Raw genomic sequence first — 12923 nt, forward strand, 5'->3', positions numbered from 1 at the left:
CCCACAGACCTCAGGGAATGTTTCCACTCCTTCCTCCCATGCCTACCTGTATCACCAAGGTGTGGCTCAAGGTGCAAAACCAGCCACCATGGAGTAAGCTGGTTTAAACTGGAGTCCCATTTGTGGGGTGTTGAGACAGGACAAGTTGGGTGCCCATAAGGCATGAGCTGGCATGGAAGGGCTAGAAGAGAAGGTTGGGGACCCATGAAGATTCTGTGTCTATGATCCAGAATAAGGTCAGGCACAGTTTGAGTTCCCAGGTTAAGTTTTGATGGATTGGAGGCAGGTGAGGAGACCATAAAGAAATCCATTTAAAGTTAATCTAGATGTCGTCAAAAATTAAAATGAGCATTGGGATTAAAGGCAAGTGACATCTGACATTCAGAAGAGACCAGGGATGTATTAAAACATGGTTTTGTCTTTGGGTTTCCAAAGGCCCCAATATAAGTGGAAACTGCCCCTGATTAAGATTTTTTTCTGCTTTTGCCCTAAATTTTATTTTATGTATCCTTCTGAGTTGTAGTTTCTTCACTGATTACTTGGGGATATATATATATATGTTCTTCTAAGGGTTGTTTTGAAGCTCATATGAATTGATGGTTTTGAAGGAACTTTACAGTCTCACAAGTTAACTTCTATTTTTCTTCTTCCCTCCCTTCCTCCCTTCCTCCCTTCTCTCCTTCCATCTCTCTTTATCTTTCTACCTCTTTGTCTCCTCCTCTTCTTCCCTTCCACTAGAATCAATACCCAGAACCAAATAAGAAAAGTCAGTCATAAAACAAGAGGCAGAAAGGCAAAGCCCAGGGAGACACAAGTCAATACCCCCTTCCAAACATTGCATTATTGGGGTGGAGAGGGAGTAGAGCTGCTTACAGCCTTAGACTGTGATGTATTTTTGGTTACTTTTGCCTTTGCAGACTTTTAGGGAACCAACTCTCTGCTTTCAGACTCCACAGGGTAGACACACTCCATGTATTTCCCTCCTATCTCTTCTTTGGGAGGGAGACTAGAATCCAAATGTGAGAACTCAGACCCCTGGACATCAGAGAATGGACAGGTGCATTCTCTGGGAAGGTGAGGTTACATATACCTAGAACTTAATTTTAGGGCTTTAGAGGATGAGGGCACATGGCGCTAATGTTCATCAATATCCACTTCTGGATACACAAGGACTACAATCCCATGCCCTTGGAAGTCGGGCGTTGCCTAGAAGTGACTAGAGGTGGCCAATGAAACATGAGCAGGAGTGACATGTGTCACTCATAGTCCCTATGACTGGGGTGGGACTCTCCTGCTCTCTCCCGCACTGTGCAAGCCTGGACTGCAGTGTCACCACACGAGGGACAGTTGCCAGACTGCAGAGGATTTTTGGGTAGGCAAGAGGTCAACCTTTGTGGTGTTGGCTGGAGTAGCAGAGCCTACACGGAACAGTATGGGGCACGTGCAGAGAAGACTTTTGCTCTTCCCTTGGTGGCTTTCCTTACACTCTAAGCAGCCAAACGACTGCAGAGTGTCCCACTTCTGTTTTGTTTTTCTTCTGTCCTAAACCCAGAGTAGCGGCTGTGTGGAGGGTTGCAGCTGTTGGAACTGAAGGGGGGAAAATGGCTGCTCCTCTTCCCTTCGGAATTAGTCTTGTCACATAAGTGGTTTACACACTGGCGGTCTCCACAGACGCCAGGCATGTGTTCTCAGGTGCTTCCCCCATTCTCCATGCACCCCACCTCGTCTCCATCCCAACACGTAGACAGGAGCCATGGACACCCCGACAGAGCCAGGAGGTACTGTAATATTTCAGGAGACGCAGGTTCAGTTTGGAAACCGGCAGACCTGATGTGTACCACCCACACACCCAGCTGTTGCAGGACTGATGTAGCCACAAGCAAAGAGAATCTGCAGAGCTATTTCCTGAAAGCGATGATGAATGTGGTTTTCTTTTTCTTTTCTCCCAGAGTATGAAAATAGTATATTTCAAGTGACTTAGAAAGGGATAATATGCCTGAAAGGTAGTTTAAATTATTCCTGTGAGTTTGCTTACCATTATGTCTTCCTTCTGCCTTTTTATCAATTATACACCACCTCTGAGGCTTTTAGAATTTGTATCACTGTCTCAAATGTGGATGTTATTTTGATTTTTATTTAATTGTGTATAGTCATATTTTAATGTAATTTTCCATAGAATTCTTTTAAAAACCTATTGCCATATTTTAAAAATATGTAAAATGTAATAAATGTGTAGACTGATTGAAAGATGTTAGTATTTAAAACTTGACAAGTCTAAAAATGGAGCTTTTAAATATATATTACCAAAACGTACGTTTCCAGGAAAATTTTGGCCCTTTATTACTTTTTTCTGTCTTTACCTGTACAACAGGGTAATGATAAGAAAAAGTGTTAGAGTATGCCAACATATCTAAGCCATTGGCTGTTAAGAAGTATTGATGGTCATTAAATTATCTAAAAATATAGACCGAACTTACTGAAATCATTTTTAATTTTGTATTCATATTTATCTAAGAGATAGGAAAATTTTGTCAGGTTTGTTTTGTTTGAACTTACTCCATATAATAAGTTTTAAGGATTTTTATTTCTTCTTACTAACTAAATTGCATTTCTTTCTTTCTGGAACAAATTCTTAGCTCTACATTTCTGATCTGGAGAAAAAAATCTAAGTGGAAATCAAAGGACAGGGACCATTCTGAACTTGAGTATAACAAATGACAATTTATACTAGGTGTGATAACCCAGTATTGATTGTGGTGTATAAGCACACCCACTGTGGTAGGGTTTGGCTCAATCCTTGTTTATGTAGAATTGGAAGAAGTAAATGTACATCTCTGTGTCCAGTCCTCGTTTACTCAAATTTCATCTTCGGAAATTCAATCCTGATTCTTTAGGGTAAATTCCAGATGAAAATTTAACACAGAAATTAAGTTAAAACACAGATTTTGGCCAAACTCTAACTTAGCTGTGCTCAGTGTTTGTGGCTTTGATAGGAAACCTTGCCGGCACGTGTGTGGACAAGATTTGGCTTGGATCTAAGTGGTTGTCATGTACAGTACTGGAAATTACTTAGTCTATTAATGAACCCTCAAATTATTCACTGCAGGCATCTTTTGACTGGGGCTGCCAGTCGAGACTAAGAAAGCCCAAAGGGACCCTGAAATCTGTGAAATGAAGCACCCAACCACTTAGGCTGGAGGAGAGTCAAAGTGCAATAGTAGCATATGTCTCCACCTCTGTTTACCCTTGGAGAGTTTTCCAAGATTAGTACTTGTCTGAAGACTCTAAAGGAAAGATTGTCTAGCTTGTTTCAGTAGGAAGACTTGGTCTTGAAACTGTGATCTTTGGAGGCAGCTGAGATGGGGGGAGGAGGAAAATTAAAGGTTCTCATAAATGCAGCCATTCCTATCCCTCCTCTTAGGTCTCCTTAGGCAGATGACTATCCATGGAATTATTTCTTCCACTGGTTTATTTTTCAGTGTCATAGACTGCAATACTTAATTGAAAAACTTATTAGCAATAAGCTGACAATGAGCCTTTGAATATTTCAGTAATAGTCTTAATTAAGAGCAGTCCACACCAAAATTTTATAGATTCAAAAAGACTCCACTGACCTATGCCATTCAGCATTACTGCTGAATTGGAATAATGTATTTAAAGTAAGTGTACCAGTTAAGATAGGCTAAGTTATCTAAGTTATGCTTGGTAAGAACTCTACAATTTTAGAAGTTTTAAACATTTGCTCACATTACAGGTCCATTGTAGGTTGGTTTTTGTGGGGGGGTGGGGCAGGGGATGATCTGTTCCTTGTCTTCCATCAGAAAACAGGATAGGAGAGGCTACATGTCTACACTGCCAGATTGTCAAGTCAACGCCCCCACCCGGCAGTTGAGGCAGGGCACAGATCATACACTGATTCTTAAAGCTTCCTCTTGGAAATAACACACCACTTCTGCTCACATTTCTTTGGCCAAAGTTATTTACATAGCTACACCTAAATTCAAGGGTACAGTATAACCCTACAAAAAATTCCCAGGGGAGCTAAAAATATTTGGTGAACACTGTTAATGACCACCAAACTGAACTTTAATTCATGCTAATCCACCTAAACCCAGCAAATGCTGAAGTGCATTTTACTCAGAAGTTCATCCAAGTCCTTGTGTCTCACAGAGACATCTAGAGGACATCTAGACTTCAACCTGTACTTCTGGAAAGTTGGCTTCTTCATAGGCATGAAAATGAGCTTAGATGTAGCAGCAAAGTATAAAGGGGCAGATGATCAGCCAGCACTCAGAGTATCATTCTTTTGGGGGTGGGTATGTTGAGAGGGGGCCAGGGAATAAGCATGAACAAGAAGACAACTATGGTATAGTAAAAAAGAAGACAAACACTTGAAATCAAACCAGTTTTAAGCCCTAACTTGGCAGTTTACTGTCTAATTAGTTATGTGTCCATTATTTATTCTCTAGAAGTCTTGAGTTTCCCTGCCCTGAAAGATAAAGAATCAAATGGATATTACATGTAATGTACTTCATGACTCATAAGTACTATATAACTGTCATAGAGAGAATAAGTTATTTGAGCCCTAGGCACGTCTGAACTATGTCCAGATTTTAATGACTCCTCGACTCTGTCTCAGAAAATAGAAATGGTATTTGGCATGGCATCAACCCATATCATTTTTATATGTCAGCAACTCTAATTCACAATCTACAAAATTTAATGGTAATAAAGATAATACTTTATAATGCTTTACAGAATTATTTCACACCATGACATCCAAAGCCCATTTCAGTTGCCGTCACTGAACAGAGAAAAAGACTCTAAGAAATGATGTGAGTAACAAATAAAGTAAGAGAGCAGGTAGCAAATCCTGCACAGGAAATGAACTGAACAGAAAATGAAGCCTCATTGGAGAAAGGCAAAGTAAAAAATAGACCAAAATGTAAGTCGCTATATCTTTACATTGGTTATGTATAAGCCTGTACAGTATGTACAAACTCCCTTCTTTATTATATCACTATATTTTGAATATTTAAGGACTCGTTGCTCTTCCAAAAAATAGTATTATGGGCTTACTAATTGAAAATTTAGGTTCTAGATATTTTTGGGATCATATTTAAAGCTTAAAGTCTGTCTTTGCTTCCTACCTCCCTCCCTCCCCTCTCTCCCTCCCTTCCTCCCTTCCTTCCTTCCTTCCTTCCTTCCTTCCTTCCTTCCTTCCTTCCTTCCTTCCTTCCTTCCTTCCTTCCTTCCTTCCCTCTCTCCCTCTCTCCCTCTGTCTCTTTGTTTCTTCTACATTAATTAACTGTAGCTTTTATGTTTCAGATAAAGTACTGGTATTAGGGAAGTCAATGTTCTTATAATATTTTCCCTTCCCTAGAAGGATGCAAAAGCTAGAGAGAGTAATGAGGTGGAGGCTATAATACATGTATGAATAGAATGCTACAAGAACAAGAAAATAAAAAGTGTCTGTGTTCAGGAGTTCAGGAAAGAATTCACAGTGAATTTGACATTTCTCACTGTAAGAAAGAAAGGCAGGGAAAGAAATTCTAGGTAGAAGAAGCAATTAGTGCTAAATGAGAATTATCATTATGCACCTTTAATATCAAGTGATTTAGAGTAGCCGAGGGCTTCCCTGGTGGCGCAGTGGTTGAGAGTCCGCCTACTGATGCAGGGGGCACGGGTTCGTGCCCAGGTCCGGGAAGATCCCACATGCCGTGGAGCGGCTGGGCCCGTGAGCCATGGCCGCTGAGCCTGTGCGTCCGGAGCCTGTGCTCCGCGGCGGGAGAGGCCACAGCAGTGAGAGGCCCGCGTACCGCAAAAAAATAAATAAATAAAAATAAAGTAGCCGAAATGCAGGATGTTTGGGGAGAGGTAAAATTACAAAGTAGGCAGGAGCCTGACCCTGGTGGTCTTCATAGGCCATGGCCAAGGAGTTTGTGGTGCATCCTAAGTGGACTTTAAGTAGAGTGATGAAAAAAAGCTAACATTTTTATTTATGGAATATCCACATTATCTACAATTAGAAAAAATATTGTTTATTCTCAAGTTTATGAATTTGTGAATTACCGTGATGATCTATTTATTGGTATCTAAAATAAACTCCCTACTTTGGCTCATGTACGTGATCAAGATTATACCTACATCAAGTAGCAAATCTCCTGTCCTGATCTTAAAGTCACTTCATGAAAGTACCAGTCCCTATTAGGGAACCTCTTCCACATACCCAGTATTTTAACTCCAAAGCATTTGAGTATGATTCATTTCTTAGAGTAGTGCTTGATTTTCATGTAATCATTACAAACACACAGACATAGGAATGTCCTTGAGATTTCTTCATTGTGTAACCCAGTGCTGAAAGCTTTCAAAATAAATAGAGCTGGCATGCAATTTCTTTCCCTTTCTTATGCCATCTCAGTATGGCTAACAGCCTTAACAAGTTAATTTTTGATATTCAAAGAGCCGAAAGCTCTATGGTCTTAACTTTTGTTAAGTGAGTTCAATTTGTCCCACCTTATGATGATAAATACCTGTGCACAAAAGCAAGCGTAAACTAATGACCATGATCCAGAATGTATTAGCAAGCTGGAAACATTTCGGTCATTGTAGCTATATGCTTTAAACAACAACAAAAACAAACAAAAAAACCCCCAACAAACCCTCAGTTAATACATGCTCTCTTTTTTGTAACTGTAACATTTATGCAGGCTTTATAGGCTAGAATATGTTTATGGTATATTTAAATTTAATATAAGCTACAGTAATGGGGCATTTTATTTGGGGATGCAACCACAATCTTAATTATATGACTAAGACTCTAATAGGTAATCTATATTTCACTGAAGATGAATAAGACCAATAAGATAGGTAGTGCCTTCTAAGTGAAAAAGCTAATGATTGTCCTTGGGTTCTGATGTCTCTGGGACACTATATGAGGTTCTGTAGAAGGGTAGATAAAAAGCAAAACTTGAAAAAAGGTCATTAGATTAAATGAGTAGAAAGGAAGCACTTGAGAGTGAAGTTTTAGTTGAGTGTAGGCAGGAGTCAGATAATAATGCTGTAGGATGATGAAGAAAGGATTAATATAATTTATTCTTATCTCTGTATACTCTTTACTGTACCTTTATCCTGTTCATGTTAAACCTTGGTTTCTTCTGGTCACAGCTGAAATACAAAATGGTTAATTCTTAGCATTTGAAATTCTAAGGTCTTGGAGCCTGGTTTACCATAATAGATGTGGAAAAATACTTGGCTAGTCAATTCACTCACTCCCCAACCCTCCTCACTACCCTCTCCTCCCCCGTCCCCCACCCCCACCCCTGCCACCTAGCCATGGGGAAAGAAGATAAAGACTCTAGATTGAAGGGGAATTTTCTGAGGTGAGCTGATTTTTTTTTTCTCCCTTAGGGACATTTGCTGGATCCTGGGAATTTTTCCCTTTGGGGAATTTAACTGATTAATGGCATGGTTGCAGATTGGGCTTAATTTAGGCATTAACCCACTCTAAGCAAAAAAATAAATAAACTAGCAAAGTGTTGTTGTTCTTGTTGTTTTAGCAGTTGTAGGAGGTTAGAGAGACAAATTTGAAACTTTAGGGACTTCTTCAAATCCTTGGCTAATTTACCCCATATGACATTGTGTCAGTTCTAGAGATCTGCAGCAGCATTGGAGATAGTGAAGGAAGTCCAAAAGCTTCAAAAAGGCAAAATGAAATCTAAGCCATACCAGTGAGAGTGGGCCTGCCTTAGTCACTTCATTAAGTCTCTCAATCAAGACATTTGCTAGATCATTAAAAGGCCTAAAGTGGAGGCTGAAGAGCTGGGCTGGAAACTTATGAATGACAGAACTGGAAATCCTAAAGTATTTCATGATCAAGGATAAAGAGAACAATTTGACTATCAGTAAGCTGCAGATGGCCGTTCCCAAGGAAGTGGGCTGAAACAGATGTAAACTGATTCTTATTCTGCAATCCAGCTCTGACCGAAGTTAATTACTGATTAGATAGAATGATCATCATCTTACCTGAGATGCATAACAGAGGAAAAGGGGGGACCCTTTCTGGTTAAAGATAATATCATTCAGATTCTCTTCATTTCTTTTATACTCAATGTCTGACACACAATAAAATATTACTATACATGCAAAAAGACATGAAAATATGATTGACGGTCAAGAAAAAAAATGATGGAATCTAGTGGGAGACCAATAGATGATCCAGCTATCAGAGTTACCAACCAAGATCTTTGAAATAACTATGATTGATGTATTAAATAAATTAGAGAAGAATATGGGAAGAATATATGAAAGTATGGAGAATTTCTTCAGCAAATTATACTCTGTAAAAAAAACCATAAACAATCTAAAATAGAAAAATATAATATCTAAAGTTAAGAACTCAGTGGGTGTTCGTTTTTTTTAATAAAAAAATTGTATTTACTTAGAAGCATTCAGAATGTCAACAAAACAGCTGCAACTTTTCTTTTTTTTGCCATTACAGAGTGGTATTCAGTTAACAGAACAGCAATTATTTCGTATAAGCTGCATCAGAGACAACTGAAGATGAAAAAATTACCATCCCCATATATAACTAATTTGTGCTGTGCACCAACAAGAACCTGCTTTAAATTTCCATGCCAATTTACAACCCCCATACTGTACCAGGCAAGGTTAGTGGCTATTGAAAATACCACCAGGACAGGGCTATCTAGAGACACATTCGGTAGTATGTTAACTATGCAAAAAAAGACACTGTACAGTTTAAAAACAAATCTTACACAGCCTTACATTTCAATTTTTTTCTTTATAAGGAGTGAGTTGTGTACAGGGGGGTTAAATGCTTTATAGACAAGAAAAAAAGACTGTGCTAGAACCAACTGATTCATCATCATCTTCTTCATCTTCCTCCTCCTCCTCTTCATCTTCCTCCTCTTCCTTCTTTTTCTTGCTTCTTTCAGCCTTGACGACTCCCTTTTTTGCTGCATCAGGCTTCCCTTTAGCTCGCTATGCAACAATATCCTTTTTGTGCTTTTCCTTCAGTTTAGCAGCCTTCTTCTCATAAGGCTGCTTGGCATCTGCAGCAGTGTTATTCCACATCTCTCCCAGTTTCTTTGCAACATCACCAATGGATAGGCCAGGATGTTCTCCTTTGATTCTTGGATGATACTCAGAACAAAACAAGAAAAAGGCCGAAGGAGGCCTCTTGGATGCATTGGGATCCTTGAACTTCTTTTTTGTTTCCCCTTTAGGAGGGATATAAGTTTTCATTTCTCTTTCATAACGGGCCTTGTCCGCCTTTGCCATGTCTTCAAACTTTCCTTTCTCTTTAGCAGACATGGTCTTCCACCTCTCTGAGCACTTCTTAGAAAACTCTGAGAAGTTGACAGAAGCATCTGAGTGCTTCTTCTTGTGCTCCTCCCAGCAAGTTTGCACAAAGAATGCATATGATGACATTTTGCCCTCGGCTTCTTAGGATCTCCTTTGCCCATGCTTAATTATTTTTCCTCCATGAGGCACAGAGTCGCCCAGTGCCTGTCCGGCTCTCACTTGCCCTGGCGCTGCCTCTATGGAGCTCAATGTACTGCAATCAGTGGGTGTTCTTAAGAGTAAATTAGTGAGAGAAGTATACAGAACATGTAGATTGAAAGACAAGTCACTAAAAGTATACAAAATTAAGCATGTAGAAAGCAATAAAAAGGTGAATGAAGATATGTAGGATTATCTAAGGTCTAATGTACATATAATAGGAGTCACAAGAGGAAAAAGAGAAAATATGGGAAATCAGTATTTAAATTTTCTAAAACTGATGAAAGATGTCAACTGAAAGATTTAGAAAAGTCTGGGAATCGCAAGTTGAAGATAAACAAGACTATACCTAAGTATATTATAAAATCTGAAAATCAAGTACAAAGAGAAAAAACCTAAAATCAGCGCCTTAAAAAAATTACTGAGAATGACATCTAACTTCTCAACAGAAATTATGGAAGCTAGAAGACAATAAAATGACATCTTTAAAATATTGAAAGAAGATAACTGCCAACTTATCATTTTATACCAAAAAATTATCCTTCAAAAGTGAAGATGATAGTTTTAGTCAAATGAAAAGTGAGGGAATTTGTCACCAGCAAGTCCACTTTTGTAAAACTAAATTGACTTTTTTCAGGTAGAAAAATAATTCCAGATTCAGCATGGAAATATAGGAGGAAATTATGAACTCCAGAGGTGTAAAATATGTGGGCAAATAAAAGTGACTACTGACATATATAAAACAAGAATTGTAATGTCATATATATGTCATATATATATAAATAGGCATGTATATAATATATATCTCAACTGAGTTACAATGGAAATATGTCAAAAATTGTATTGCTGCAGTTAATGGCATACTTAGAGAGAAATTGCAGCAATAAAATTTTTGATATATTTCCAGTATAATTCAGTTCAGAATGGTTTCTAATTTCTAGCCTAATTCCACTGTGGTCAGAATATATTCTCTATATAGTTGACCCTTGAACAACATGGGTTTGAACTGTGCGAGTCCACTTATATGTGGATTGTTTTCAATAAATACATATTGCAGTACTACATGATCTGTGGTTGGTTGAATCTGTAGATGCAGAACTCCAGGTATAGAAAAATTACTCTAAAGTTATACATGGATGTTTGACTGTGTGGGTTGGCAACCCTAGCTTGCACATTGTTTGAGGGTCAACTGCATATTGGAAAAGAAGACTAAAAATCAATTTATTTAAACTTACAACTCAAGAAGCAAGAGAACAAAAAGCAAATAAAAACTAAGAATTACATAAGGACGGAAATAATAAAGAGCAGAAATAAAATTAAAAATGAAAAATCAACAAAGTTAAGGGTTGGTATTTTGATAAAATTCATAAAATTGATAAACATCACAAGATTAATAAAGAAAAAAGAAGACACAAATTTTCAGAAATGAAAATGTACAGATCATAATACATCAAATGAGATGATATTATGAACACTTTCTCCAATAAATTTGATAATTTGGGTGATATGAGTTAATAATTCAAAAACCCAATAACATTAAGTTTTTCATAAGATGAAATAGAAAATTTTAAAAATCGGATATGTATTTTAAAACTTTGATTCTTAATTAGAGCATTCTCATAATCAAATTCCTAGGCAAAGATAGATTCACTGGTGAATTCTTCCAAACATTTGAGAAAGACATAACAACACTGTATAAATTCTTCCAGAGAACAGAAAAAGAGGGAACAGTTTCTTTTCTAATGCTTTTTAAGAGTTCTTTAATTGAGAAAGACATAATAATAAAGAAAAATTATAAATCAAAAATTTTCATTAACACTGATGCAAAATTAAGAAAATGTTAACAAAGTCAACCCAGCAATACATAAAAAGGATGTTATATTTGCCACCAAGAAGAGTTTATTTCAGATATGCAAGGGTGGTTTAATATCACATCAACAGACTACAGAAAAACAACAAGAATTTACAAGAAGATTTAGCAATGCCCCTAAATACAAGGTTAGTATGCATAATTTTATAAATATTTCTATGTACCAGAAGAAAATGGAAAATTAAAACATTACCATTTATAACAACATAAAAAACCATATAACAAGCAACTAATGTAATAAATTGTGCACACTTCTACGATCAAACTACAAAACATTACTGAGAGAAATTACAGAGAATCTAAACAAATGGAGAAGCTATTCCATGTTCACAGATGGAAAACTCAATATTGTTAAGATATTAATTCTGCTCAAATGATTCTACAGATTGTGTAATCCTAATTAAAAACAACATGGTTTTTGTTCAGTGAAAATTGGAAATGCAAGGGCCAAGGATACCCAAAGCATTCTTGGAGAAGAACTTAGTTGAAGGACTTACCTTGCCAGATATTAAAATTTGTTATGAAATTATAGTAACTAAGATAGTTTGGCTTTGGTAAATGGACAGAAAATTGATGACTGGAATAGAATAGAGGGTCCAGAATTATACTCACTCTACTCCTGTATAATAACTTATGATTAAAAAAAAGTATGAAAAAAGTGCAGCAAAGAAAAATAGTCTCTTCAGTAAATGATGCTGTGGGTCAATTGGATATCCATATGAAAAAATAATCAAATTCAGATGGATTATACATCTAAATGTAAAAGGAAAATAATAATGCTTTTCGAGGAAAAGTCAGGCGATGATCTTGAAGCAGGCAAAGACTTTTAAACAGGACACATAAAGAACTATTTCTAAAACATTTTATCCTTATTTTTAATGGTAATTCAGTTTATATCAAAATTAAGAGCCTCTGTAAAAGCCTCAAAGTACTCGTATCCAGAATAAAAAAGAACTCTTACAAATCAATCAGAAAAAGGAAGGTAAACCAATAGAAAGATAAACAAAGCTTAAGAAGAATCTTTAAAATAGAAGATATTCAAATAGACAATAAACTTAGAAAAAGTATCAACCTCATTAGTCGTCAGGGAGGTGCAAACTAGAAGCCACCGTATGACAGTACTACACATCTATTAGAATGTTTAAGGTAGAAGGATGGAGAATACTGAGTGCTGGTGAGGATGTGAAGGAGCAGGCATCACTGCTGTGAGGCACTGCTGGTGGGGGTCCAAATTTACACTGATACACGTGCGTTGGAAAACAGCCTGACGATACATTATACCCCACCTACATATATAACCAACAGAAACGTGTACATAGCTTCATCAAAAGCCATGAACTAGATGATCTTAGTAACCCTAAGTAGTAGTTCATAGTAGTAAAGAACTGAAAACTCTTTGAGTGCCTGCAAGAGTACAATGGACTAATAAATTGTGGTATCATCACAAAACAGAATACAGCATAGTACCACGCTACTGACAAGTCTTCACCTGTGAACTCCCTTCGTAAATATGTGTAGTTGCTTCCAG

At 37.3% G+C, this 12923-nt stretch overlaps 1 pseudogene; it reads right to left on the reverse strand.

The window, feature by feature from the left end:
• Nucleotides 1-8412: 8412 nt before the first annotated feature.
• Nucleotides 8413-9503, reverse strand: LOC101275349 (high mobility group protein B1-like; annotated as a pseudogene).
• Between the last annotated feature and the right edge of the window lie 3420 nt (nucleotides 9504-12923).

The sequence above is a fragment of the Orcinus orca genome, chromosome 5 (genome assembly GCF_937001465.1).
Source record: "Orcinus orca chromosome 5, mOrcOrc1.1, whole genome shotgun sequence".
In the NCBI taxonomy this organism is placed as follows: domain Eukaryota; kingdom Metazoa; phylum Chordata; class Mammalia; order Artiodactyla; family Delphinidae; genus Orcinus; species Orcinus orca.